This window comes from Saccostrea cucullata, unplaced genomic scaffold, assembly GCF_032062105.1.
Source record: "Saccostrea cucullata isolate Sc308-1 unplaced genomic scaffold, CSIRO_AGI_Scuc_v1 ctg382, whole genome shotgun sequence".
NCBI lineage: Eukaryota > Metazoa > Mollusca > Bivalvia > Ostreida > Ostreidae > Saccostrea > Saccostrea cuccullata.
This window is the reverse complement of record NW_026925758.1, coordinates 1-13,278: the sequence shown is the minus strand read 5'-3', so window position 1 is coordinate 13,278 and position 13,278 is coordinate 1. Positions and strand designations below refer to the sequence as shown.

At 33.5% G+C, this 13,278-nt stretch overlaps 1 long non-coding RNA gene across 1 annotated transcript; it reads left to right on the top strand.

Annotated features, from left to right (window-relative positions):
* The first annotated feature begins 4,048 nt into the window (after positions 1-4,048).
* On the top strand, positions 4,049-9,108 carry LOC134269717 (uncharacterized). Its single transcript, XR_009992628.1, has 4 exons — positions 4,049-4,101; positions 6,380-6,480; positions 7,930-8,105; positions 8,355-9,108. It is a non-coding gene; the product is annotated as an uncharacterized LOC134269717 (long non-coding RNA).
* The last annotated feature ends 4,170 nt before the right edge of the window (positions 9,109-13,278 follow it).

The following is a 13,278-nucleotide window of genomic DNA, read 5'->3' as shown; positions in this document are numbered from 1 at the left end:
AGGTCACCTGAGTCACTCAGGTGACCTATTGCCATCCGTGTTTGTCCGACGTCGTCCGTCGTTCGTCGTGTGTTAACATTTGACCATTTTCAGCTTCTTCTCTGAAACCGCTAAACCAATTTCAACCAAATTTTGTATACAGCATCTATGGATGAAGGGGAACAAAAATTGTGAATTTCATGGTCCCTGCCCCCTGGGGTCTGAGGGGTGGGGCCAAAACCACTAAAATTAATGCAATCTTTAAAAATCTTCTTCTTTACTCCTGGACATCAAGCAGTCAAACTGTTTGCATGATTGTAATCAGCAATGAGTCCTCTACCAAAATTGTGAAATTCATGGCCCTGGGGTCAGGGGTTCTAGTGCTTGGGCGGGGCTAAATAAGTAGGTAGTGAAAATGCATTATTTCTTTGAAAATCTTCTCTGCTCCTGGGTATTAAATAAACCAACTAAGTACATAGTTATAATGAGCAAGTGTGCCTCTTCCAAAATTGTGAATTTTATGGCCCCAGGGTCAGGGGTTCTAGTGTTAGGGCGGGGCTCTATTGATTATATAGTGAAAATACATGTGATTGAATTCTTTGAAAATCTTCTCTGCTCCTGGGTATTAAATAAACTAACTAAGTCCATAGTTATGATGAGCAAGCGTGCCTCTACCAAGATTGTGAATTTTATGGCCCCAGGGTCAGTGGTTCTTTTTTTAGGGTGGGGCTCTAATGATTATATAGTGAATTGCATGAATTCTTTGAACATCTTATCCTTTGCTCCTGGTTAATATGCTAATGAACTAATTACATATCTAAGGCCAGGATTTATTTTATTTTCAGTTTTACAAATCCTCTGCTCAAGGTTTTTAATTTTAAGAAAAAATTTAAAACAAGAGGCCCATGGGCCAAATCGCTCACCTGAGAAGCTTTGACCATTCGGTTCTTTACCAGATTTCTCCCTTGTAATACATAATGCATCCCCACCCTACCCCACCAATAATAATTTAGACACTTTGAAATCTACACTACCCCATGATCCTTCCATGTGCACATAAGTTTCAGCTTTTCTGGCCCAGTGGTTCTTGAGAAGAAGATTTTCAAAGATTTTTCCTATATATTTCTATGTAAAACTTAGATATTCCCTATTGTTGCCCTTCCCTTCCCTCAGGGGTCATGATTTGAATAATTTAAAATCTATACTACCCCAGAATGCTTTCACATAAGTTTAAGCTTTTCTGGCCCAGTGGTTCTTGAGAAGAAGATTTTCAAAGATTTTTCCTATATATTTCTATATAAAACTTTGATTCCCCATTGTGGCCCCGCCCTTCCCCCCGGGGGTCATGATTTGAACAATTTAGAATCTACACTATACCAGGATGCTTCCACATGAGGTTTCAGCTTTTCTGGCCCAGTAATTCTTGAGAAGAAGATTTTCAAAGATATTTCCTATATATTTCTATATAAAACTTTGATTCCCCATTGTGGCCCCGCCCTTCCCCCAGGGGTCATGATTTGAACAATTTAGAATCTACACTATACCATGATGCTTCCACATAAGTTTCATTTTTTTTGGCCCAGTGGTTCTTGAGAAGAAGTATTTCAAAGATTTTTCCTATATATTTCTATGTAAAACTTTGATTCCCTATTGTGGCCCCGCCCTTCCCCCGGGGGTCATGATTTGAACAATTTAGAATCTACACTATACCAGGGTGCTTCCACATAAGTTTCAGCTTTTTTGGCCCAGTGGTTCTTGAGAAGAAGTATTTCAAAGATTTTTCCTATATATTTCTATGTAAAACTCTGATTCCCCATTGTAGCCCCACCCTACCCTAAGGGGTCATGATTTGAATAATTTAGAATCTACACTACCCCAGGGTGCTTCCACATGAGTTTCAGCTTTTCTGGCCCAGTGGTTCTTGAGAAGATTTTCAAAGATTTTTCCTATATATTTTTATGTAAAACTTTGATTCCCCATTGTGGCCCCACCCATCCCCCGTGGGTCATGATTTGAACAATTTAGAATCTACACTACCCCAGAATGCTTCCACATAAGTTTCAGCTTTACTGGCCCAATGGTTCTTGAGAAGAAGATTTTTAATGACCCCACTCTATTTTTGTCTTTTCTTGATTATCTCCCCTTGCGAGGGGATATGTCCCTTCATTTTAAAAATTTTAATTCCCCTTTACCCAAGGATGCTTTGTACCAAGTTTGGTCAAAATTGGCCAAGTGGTTCTTGAGAAGAAGTCAAAAATGTGAAAAGTCTACAGACGGACGGAACGGACGGACGGACGAACGACGGACAAAATGTGATCAGAAAAGCTCACATCCCAATTTTATACGAAATATTCAATATAAACAATTAATTATTTGTACGCATAGCCTAGTAAATCAGTTTAAAAAATTAGTTCTCGGACATGTACAAAATTACCTTTCAAAAGGGACTTCTAGCTGAGACGTCGCCCGTGAAAAAAATACATTTTAGCCTATATTATACATATATCACATGGCTTCGAGGGTGACATACCAGAATATTTGCCCCGAGGTGACAGGAAAGCCCTGGAGTGTTATGTCACCCGATGCCGAAGGCAGAGGGTGACATAACACTCCAGGGCTTTCCTGTCACCGAGGGGCAAATATTCTGGTATAGTCGCCCGAGAAGCCATGTGGTATATGTTATATGACATTTTTAAAATTAAAAAAAAAATTAAATCATTAAAAATCGTTGAAATTTTCACAAATAATCCAGAAATGCTTTTTTGACGTTAAGAATAACGCTCCGTTGTTTACATTTGCTTAGCAACCGACGTCATAACATCTCGAACCCGAGCAAAAATGCGTAACGTAAAAACACGTGAACGTGATCGAAATAGTGACATAACTGATTCCGACGAGGGTTGACATAACTGTTTCCGGTGTGACTCGGCATTTTTCAGGGTTTATAGCGAAACTTATTACATTTGTGATATAATAGGAAAACGTATTCAAAAATGTTATATAAAAATATATGGTTATTTAACATGTAGGATAATGCACTCTGAAAAGTACAGTGTAATTGAACAGAAGAAGAGAAATTATTTATTTTTAATCGTTTTATTTGCGCTTTTATGCAAAGACTTTACAAACTTCTTTGGAAAACTTGTAACTATTTAATTGTGACGCAATATTAGTCAGGTGTATGACGTCACTGATACATCAATGGAAACGTGGATTCAACCTGAATAATACTGCCAATCTTAATCTAAATATTACGTTTGGAGGCGAAAATGAATACTATGTTGAAAATAAAGAAGTAAGTTTTTGTTAAATATTTTTATTTTCTGTATATATTCTAAATATTTCACTAGGATTTCGATAGTAAGGTGTTTAGCAGATTTACCGATGCCACGGAAGGTAACTCTTACATCGCAAAATTTCTTTAAAACGTCTATATATTTTGACAGAAAACTACCATCAAAAGTGTTTTGCCCACCAATTTTTTTTTTTGAAACTGAAAGACGAAATATTTCTAGATTTAGTTCAGCGTGAATTATAGTCCTGTTATATAAGTATTGGAAATTACAGTTCGTTTTTTCTGACCTAAATTCAATGGTTTACATAGGGGAATTCAAGAACACGAAACAAAAGGATATTTTACTATAGTCTGTCCCACCAAGTTACTGTAAGCACTTTTCGCATAGTATCTCAAAATATATAAATACCTTGGCCTTCAACCCAGTTCCGATTGATAGATCATTTTTTTTCCAACCTTCCTCCATTTATCCGAACCCTCGAGGTCAACCAGTGTAAACACACGGCGGCAAATTCAAAGTCTACGGAGATTTAACATGGTAAACTCGTCCATTAGCGTCTAGATTAAGGGGCCGGGAACCAGTTTTCGAAGGGAGTAGTCGTTCTTTGCAAAGTAAATTTCCAAAAAATCGTTAAAAATTAAAGGAAGTAATTTAAATTGCTTTTATTGATAATTTAACTTTTACTTTGAATTAAAATAAATTTTAACAGCATTTAACAAATTTAATTATAAACTACGAGAAAATAATCCGAATCTAACGAAGTACAACTTGTGGATAATGGCTGTTGACATGATGATGCAAGCTCGCCAGGCCCAGTGTTTTAAACGTAAGTTGTTTATTTATTCTATGGGTTTTTTTTTGTAGCTGTTGTTGTTTTACTAGCTTATATGCACACAAGAAAGAAGTGTCTACAAATGCTAAGAATATGTATATTTCAAAACGCGTGATATTGCTGACATTAGTCTGATTAGAACAACAGCTCTCTTGTTGTTAGTGCTCAATGGTTTACCGTTAGTGTTCTGTAACGGTCTGTATGTAAGCCCATGTGTGAAAAATGTTAAGGGGTGTTTCTATGATTATAAAAGAACACGGATATGGTTATACAATTAGGTTAAATGATACCAAAAAAGAAAATAACAGGTAGTTAACATAGTAACTAAAGTTTAAAAAAATTTGTTCCTACTTTCATTTTCAATTTATATCATTTCATGAGTATACATGCATTTGGCAAATAAATAACAAGCTAGAGATCAAAAGTGCATTTTTATTTTTTCATTTATGTGTAGTGTCAACACCCTGGGGACTTCAAAACAGAGTTTTCAATAGATAACACATTTTGGAATATTTTTCAAAACTTTTTTATAATATTAAAATGTGCATGTATTTTTTCATCAAGTCTTTGGATTGATCGAGTTCTTTAATGGACATTTATGTACATGCATGCCTATTGATGAATTAATTAGCAGAACCAGGCATAAGGTAGATGAATATGTATGAACTGTTTCAGAAAATGAGAAAGTAATTATATATGTAGCATATTCATGAAAGGAAACAGAAAAAATAAATTAAAGAACATGTCTGTATAATTTGATCAGCATAAGAAGTTTAGATAGGCTGAATCATTTCATCTGAGTACAGTCTTTAAAATAAAATTGATATACATGTAACATCAGAGGGAATTTTCCATTAATACTAGCTGTCATGCACATGTTCAGAGTTCAAATTCTCAGTCTCATATGGTCATCTCAAAAAAAAATTTTGATTGCCCTGTCCCAACCAACTGGCTAAAGTGACTCAAAACTTCTTTTTTTAAATCTCCAGGAAGCAATTAACTTTTTTTGTATTCTGGAGAATAAATTATTTAAAATTTATAATTACTTTTTCTGAGAATAATTTTCTCATCTACCTACCTTACCTAATCCTGAGTTGGGAGAGGGCAAGACTATTTTAAAGCTGCACATGGCCTCAACAGCATCATTTTTTCTGTAAAGTCCTGTACTGCTCAAATGTGAACTTAATTTGAAAATTTCTATTTCCTTAATTCCTAGATTTTTATTTAAAGTACTTGTTTTTAAAAACCGTAGGCCATAATTAAATTATTTTTGTTTGATGTACTCTGACACACATTTTTCAAGATGGGTAGGTAGGTATCTTTTTTTCTGGCTTAATGGTATTGATCAAATTGATATCAAAGTGTCATTAAAAAATTTCAGACTCAGAAATTTATTAATATTTTCAATACACACTGGATATATAGACATATGAAATATTTATCATTAAAAAAAAATAATCTAAAAGAGTCCACAATTTTAAAAGGAAACAGTATCCATTTTTAATAAATAAACAAATTTTTTTAAAAAAATCAAAAATTCAAAGTGCTGAAAAAATTATTGGGTTGGGACAGTTTTAATGGGTCAGTCTGAGTACATCAAAGAAATTTGTTTATATAGTTGTCCTTATTTGCTAGTACTGTATTTGGTTGACTTGAACTTTGACCTACTTTACAAAGATACCCCAGAAAATTTAAATTAACTAAAGACTTTTGAATATTCAGTGATGGGTGTTGATAATTAACATTAATTATATACATGTTTATGAGCTCATAAAACTGTTCTTTTAAACTGTATGATATTCAGTAAACCACACAAACTGATATCTTAAATATCATGAATATTATGAAAATACATTGGGATGGAATCCCACAAAGTGGATTGTGCAATGTGACAATTGCTTTGAAACATGTAACACATGTAAAATGATAAATACCGTATAAGTGGAAATTTTAGTGAGACGCAAATTTAGCGATTTTACCTAAAAAATTGGTATTTTATTTTTAGTGAGATGTAATTTTAGCGATTTCAAAATCCCCACTAAATAAGCAATTGCAAATAGAACGCAATTAATTTTTGCGATTTTCAATTTTAGCGATCTCGGCACCCTCGCTAATAATGCCAAAATTAAATCCTCACTAAAAATTCTGCTTATACGGTAATTATTTATGATGATTTCAACTTAAAGCAGGTGACATATGTGTTTCTTGAAACACTATAGTTTATAACGAAATTGATGTCCTGTACTCTTTATGACACTTTCTCTTCTTTCAGCAATGTTAAGCTTGGTTTAGCCACTGCAGTATACAGGTATAAGGAGAGAAGCAGACCAGAAACCTTTGGCTAAAGTAAAGATGATATGCATAACAAAAGCAGTAAGTTTACTATAATGTTCAAGATCTTCAAAATATCCTGTCTTTTTTAAATAGATGTATTGCGAATGATTTTTAGCTCACCTGAGCCGAAGGCTCAAGTGAGCTTTTCTGATCACATTTTGTCCGGCGTCCGTCTGTCTGTCTAGCTGTCTGTCCGTAAACTTTTCACATTTTCGACATCTTCTCAAGAACCGCTGGGCCAATTTCAACCAAAGTATCCTTGGGTAAAGGGGATTCAAATTTGTTCAAATGAAGGGCCACGTCCTCATTCAAGGGGAGATAATTGGGAATTAATGAAAATTTGTTGGCATGTTTAAAAAATCTTCTTCTCAAGAACCACTGTGCCAGGAAAGACATTATGGGAAAACATCTTCAGGTAGTGTAGATTCAAGTTTGTTCAAATCATGACCCCTTGGGATAGGGCGGGGCCAAAATGGCCGAGCAAAGTTTAACATAGAAATATATAGGATAATTCTTTAAAAATCTTCTTCTCAAGAATAGCAAAGCCATAATTGATCATATTTATATGGAAGCATCCTCAGGTCGTGTAGATTCAAGTTTGTTCAAATCATGACCCCTGGGGGTAGGGATGGGCCACAATGGCCGACCAAAGTTTAACATAGAAATATATAGGAAAATTCCTTAAAAATCTTCTTCTTGAGAATAGCAAAGCCGTGATTGGTCATGGGACTACTTTTGGATTTAAGCTTTTCAATAATAAACCAATTCTACTTTTTTCCTAGCCACAGTGCTCAGGTGAGCGATGTGGCCCTGGCCGCCCATGGGCCTCTTGTTGAAGCTCTGAGCACCTGTCAGATGTGTATACATGTTACAATTTTCCCTCTTATCTTTCAAGTGTATATTTTTCCCTCAGCATTCGTAATCTTCTTTGCGAGAACCACTGGGCCAGAAAAGTTGAAACTTATGTAGAAGCATCATGGGGTGGTGTAGATTCTGAATTATTTAAATTCTGACCCCTGGGGTAGGGTGGGACCACAATAGGGAACCCAAGTTTTACATTGAAATATACAAGAAAATCTATAAATAAAAAACTTCTTGGGAATTACCGGTACTAGGCAAGCAAAGCTGAAACTTAGGCAAAATCATTGTGGGGTAGTGTAGATTTTAAATTGTTCAAATTATGACCACATGGGTTAGGTTGGGTCACAAAAGGTATAACAAGGGGGAAATCTGGTAAAGAACTGCATGGTCAAAGCTATCCAGGTAATTATAAGTTATGTGGCTCATGAGCCTCTTGTCATATAAGTCGTGATATTTTACAGAAAATTTGAGAAAATAATAACTGCAAATCTGTGTCTAAGCACCTTTAATACTGCACAATCTCACCATTTTAAGGAATAAACAAACATTAATAAAAAAATGTAATTATAACTGAAGCATAGAATATTTGATTATACTTTTATTACTTATAAAATTATGTTTTTATAGGTTGAATAATTCACAAGAGTCCAAAGTTTTGATGACCATACAGAGCTCAGAGATATTGTAACAAAGACATGCCTGCATTAAGAGAACTGTTCACTCAATTTTCAGAATAACGTGTCGTATTGAAATCCATCTTATGTTGGACTAAACAATCAGGACATTCTTCTGGATCACAGGTAGTAAGTGTTTACATGAATGAGAAAGATTTTGCTCTTCCTATGTATACTTCAGATTGGAACCTGAAAATGAGAATTGACCAAGTATAGGTATTTTTAATAAGTAAACATTTCATATTAATATGATGAGCCAATCTGAATTTGTATTGTATCTTTAAATTTCACTTTGCACAATTTAAAAAGTATTTTTTATGCACTGAAAAGTGAAATCTTTATGACGAATTAAAATGTTTTATCATTTTTTTTTTTCAGGCACAAAGTATTGACAAAACCAAAGATTACCTGGTAGTCTGCAAATGGAGTGATCATTGGATGAGCCAGACAACACCATTTTCCTCGGAAATTTTAGAAAAGAGACAATCTCCATCTTCAGTCATAAATGACTGATGTCGACATTTTCTCACTTCTGTTTCATGTCTTTTCTACAGCATGGACTCCAGCATCAGTGGGCGCTTAACTTTTATAGACATTTATTCTTCTGATTTTGATCTAATATCCTTAAATATAGGACAAACAATTCATTTATCTTTTAAAATATTTTTAAATTTTACTTAATAAAACAATGAAAACAGTTCAAACAAACTGGTTATCCTATAATCTAAAACTGTTTTATGTTTCAAGCAATTATAATTTTACAAGACTTGTTTAAGGTACTTGGATCCTCAGCCAAGAAGGATAACTCTTTAATTTATAATTTAATTCAGAATCTCAAAATGAATTTTGAAAAATTAAATCTCTTCATGCAAAAGTTTTCATTTTATCATGATAATGTTTATAACTTCTCAATATCCTTTAAGGTTGTTTGAAGTTCTCAGAAAGGTCTTGTAAAAAGTCAAAATGTTTACCTGATATAGTAAAACTCTGTTTAAGAAAAGTCAATGGGACCTATGGAAATACTTATCTATAACCACAATTTGTTTATCCGTATAAGGAATTCATTACATTTACATAGCTGGGGATCCAAGGTTACCTTGCTATATCTGTGAATTCGCAATATCTGTGTTCGTACTAAATGAGTTTTACTGTTAAAGTATTTCAAAATTACTTTGCCTATTTTAGACAGGTATAATAAAATGATTCCAAAGTATTTTACAATTTTAAAAACAATTTTCTCAATATTCTACCATGAATAAATAATTTTTAAAGAATTTATATCAAATTTTTGATATAAAATCTCTTACTTATATTACTTAAATATGAATTTTATTCTTAATTTACACAAATAAACAGAAATAATGATTTGACATTTGTGGGTGAGACAGCCCCTTGACAATGGGCCGAGACAGAGATATCTCAGCCTCGAGGGCGAGACAGCTCTACTTAGGCCCCAAAAAAATAATAGTCTTGTTTCCTGTTACCTTGCACCTGACCCTAAAGTTTTTTAAGTTTCGGAAAAAATCTGGAATTTCTGTAATTTCATGTTCCAAAACTGGAAAAAATAATGTATATTCAAGTGATATTTTATGATACTACATGTATTTGTTTTAAATATAGACTTTCATAACATACCACTTGAGTCATGCATCAAAAGACAAATTTTAATTTGTAATGAATATATTGGTCTATGGCATGTTTAATTTGGTTTTGTATTAGTTCATATCGAAAATAAAAAGAAATTAAAAAATTAAAAATAATTTTCCTGCCTACCTACCCAATTTTTTTTCAGGCTGGTAGCAGGAAACAAGATAATTATTTTTTTGGCCTTACAAGGCACTGACTCACCTAGTCCAAAACATCTGTATCAGAGCTGATACACTACTAGGTATATGATATAGGCATATATGTATGTTTGCGTACTAGGGAACTGTCAATGAATAAACTTACTTTAAAAATTTACAAATACAAAAGGAAAAAAAATTGCTGGGACTCAAAAATTAAACTCAAGAAACCTGCATTATTTCATACCTTCAATATATATGTATCTGCAGGTACTTATGGCTTTATATGTATAATGTACATGTTTGTGCTTTTCTATCTTGTAGTTGCACCAGGCAGCTATTCAGATTCCTGCAATGAAAATTTTTGTTCTGAAAACTCATAAAAATTAAAAGGCTTTCTGTTAAATTTTTTTTATTGAAATAGGGAAAGGAAAAAAATTATAATATATTTTTAAAAATCATAATCCTTCACACTTGTGTTATGTATTTTAATTTTATGTGTATAGGAATATTTTAAATTTTGGCATTCTGTTATATTTAAGGTAAACAAAAATGTATATCCTGGGTCTGAATTTACCTAACACCGATACATTACAGGAAGGTTTGGAAGGGCAAGGTCAAAATTCATTGGTGACGTAGTTTAATTGATGCAGACAACAAACGTTGTTTTGCACTGAGATTAAAAATGAAAATATCAACGAAGGATTTATGTGTTCAAAGAGTTGGAAGTATAACAAAGTCAAGAAATACTGTGGCATGTGCATGTGAGGACATCACTTGTTCACATACTGTGACATAGAAACGATAATATGACTTATTTTGACCGTGTGTTACAGTTTTTTAACAAACTTAAAGGAGTTGGATTTATAAGGAAAGCTAAAGTGAAACGTTAAGGTAAGGCAGCAATTATAATTTTTAAAAATCTTAATCCTAGTGATATTACTTTGATTGATCTCCTAATGTTATACGTGTTGGCTTTAAATTATAAAACTAATTTTACTTGAGCTAAATTTTCAGTAGCCTAGCCTCGATTATTCTATCGAAATGTTATGTATGAATTGAGTCATACCTCTTTGCCTTTATGCAGTGACTAACCCTTTTATGAATCTTTGGTCCTTTGGGTCTCAGTCTGGGTATGAAAGTTTGTTGAAAAAGTAATATTTCTTGTAGTATAAATATATACTTGGAAGTCTCGGGCGTTATAGGTTTTTCGGACGTCGATAACCATTGAGCACTCCCGAACGTGTGTGACGTCATTTCCTTACTGACGACGACGTACGAAAAATTACGAACAATGGATGATCCCCTTCCGAAGTGGTGGCCATTTTGACAATGTTAAATCTCCGTAGACTTTGAATTTGCCGCCGTGTGTATACACTGGTTGACCTCGAGGGTTCGGATAAACGGTGGAAGGTTGGAAAAAAAATGATCTATTGATCGGAACTGGGTTGAAAGCCAAGGTATTTATATATCTTGAGATTTTATGCGAAAAGTGCTTACAGTAACTTGGTGGGACAGACTATAAATAAGCAACTTTAAAACAAATCTTCGATTACATTATTCCATTTGGACTACATTGATGTTGTTTTCAATAAAATTTCAAATATTCGTCACATTCGATGTGCCGCCTATCAATACAAACCTGCCTGATTTACAGTGGATTGCCTCTTAATGTCACTGGAGGTGTCTTAACGCATTGCTTTCTCCTGTGAACGTCATTTCCGGTCGAAACTGGACGGAAGACCTACTCGTTGCTTTGCAACGAGCTTTGCTCTAGTTATTATTATTTTTATTATTATTAATGAGCCTGGCTCTCTGTACTTCTGAGTACTTCGATTTTTTTTTGGCGCTCTCAAGTGTTGCAGACGATTATTTACATTGGATACTACAACCGGAAGTAAGGAGTAAAGCCGCTTAGGTGACGTTGAAAAAAACTCAGTTGAGAAAAAAATGAACTTAGCTGAGACTTGATTGAGTTTGTTTCGAGAAATGCGATTTGAGAAAAATATAAGCTAAGTATTTTCTAAGGATTTGTGATTCAACTTGAGTAAAAACTTAAGAGTTCCCCCCCCCCAGAAACCTACCTATTTTGAGTCCATACTTTATAACAATCAATAGTTTGGTTATGTATTTTTCTGCAACAGCTGCAACATTATTTCCAACGAAGGTTAAAAAAAATAAAAATTTCGTGTTATAACGCAAAATTTTCGCGATATAACGCAAAGCTTTGGAGATATAACGCGTAACTTTCGCGTTATAACGTGAAACTTTCGCGATATAACGCGAAACTTTCGTGATATTTCGCGAAACTTTCGCGAAACTTTCGCGATATAACATATAACTTTTGCGTTATAACGCGAAAACTTTGCGAATAAATGCGTAATTTCCGCGTTATTTCGCGAAACTATATGCATATTGTAATGTTTTTCAGGAACCTTGATCTTTACTGACGGATAAGAACATAAACGCTGACATGATCTTTCATGAATTTATTAATAAATTATCATTTCCTCAGATCTCCAGGAGAAATGATGCCAGAATGGTTCGAGAATAGGATAGACTAGTCATCATTTTTTTTTATTTCAAAACCCTACCAATTAATAAAATGAATTTTACTTTCTTGTACATGTTTTTCAGTTGTTAAATTCAAGAAATTCTTTAGACTGATTATTTTATTTAAGGAAAGTCTCCACTTGACACTTTCTCAAGCATTTTTTTTCATCAGTAACATTCACTACAATTGTACCTTTAATAAATTAAGCAATCCATCATTTTTAAATAAAAATTATACCTTGTAGAAACATAGCTTAAAAGAGTGAACAATGTGTCATTTCATGAGCTTAACGTGTCATATAATTGTATATATCTGAGGGGTTATTGAAAAGTTTGTTGACTAGCGCCATAAATCGAAACTATTAAGGATCCACAGCAAACGAAGAGTTTTACACTTTGAATTAATTGTCAATGATTTCGTAAGCAACGGAATGACAACGTGGCGCAACCTCAAAATACGATGTCGTATTTCTACAGTGAATCTAACGGAGACAAATGAAAACTTCGCATCCAATTTTCACTCATGTGGTTGGACACAATTGACAAATTTACCTTTTTTTTTTTTTTTAATTTTCTGAGATCTTAATCTTTACAATTTTAATTTATTTCAAATTCTCTTGAGAGTGTAAAAAAGATATTTGAAAGGGTTGGATTCAATAGCAAGAAAACTTATAAGTCACGAGTTATATCGCAAAAGTTACACGAAAAATTAATTTTTTAACATACGAAAATAAGCTCAACTAGAAACTCTTGTTGCTACAGCAACAAATAAGGTCTTCCGTTCTCCTCTATTAATCTGCATGCAGGATTTTTTTTTTCTATTTTAAAAAAGACAGACGTATAATAAACTAGTAGACTAATTGTTCAACCTTTTAAAGTATTTCAATATCATTTGGGCTGAAAAAAGTAGGAAAAAACAAGAAAATAAATAAAACAGCTAAATTCTCATTTCTCTACTAGGATTT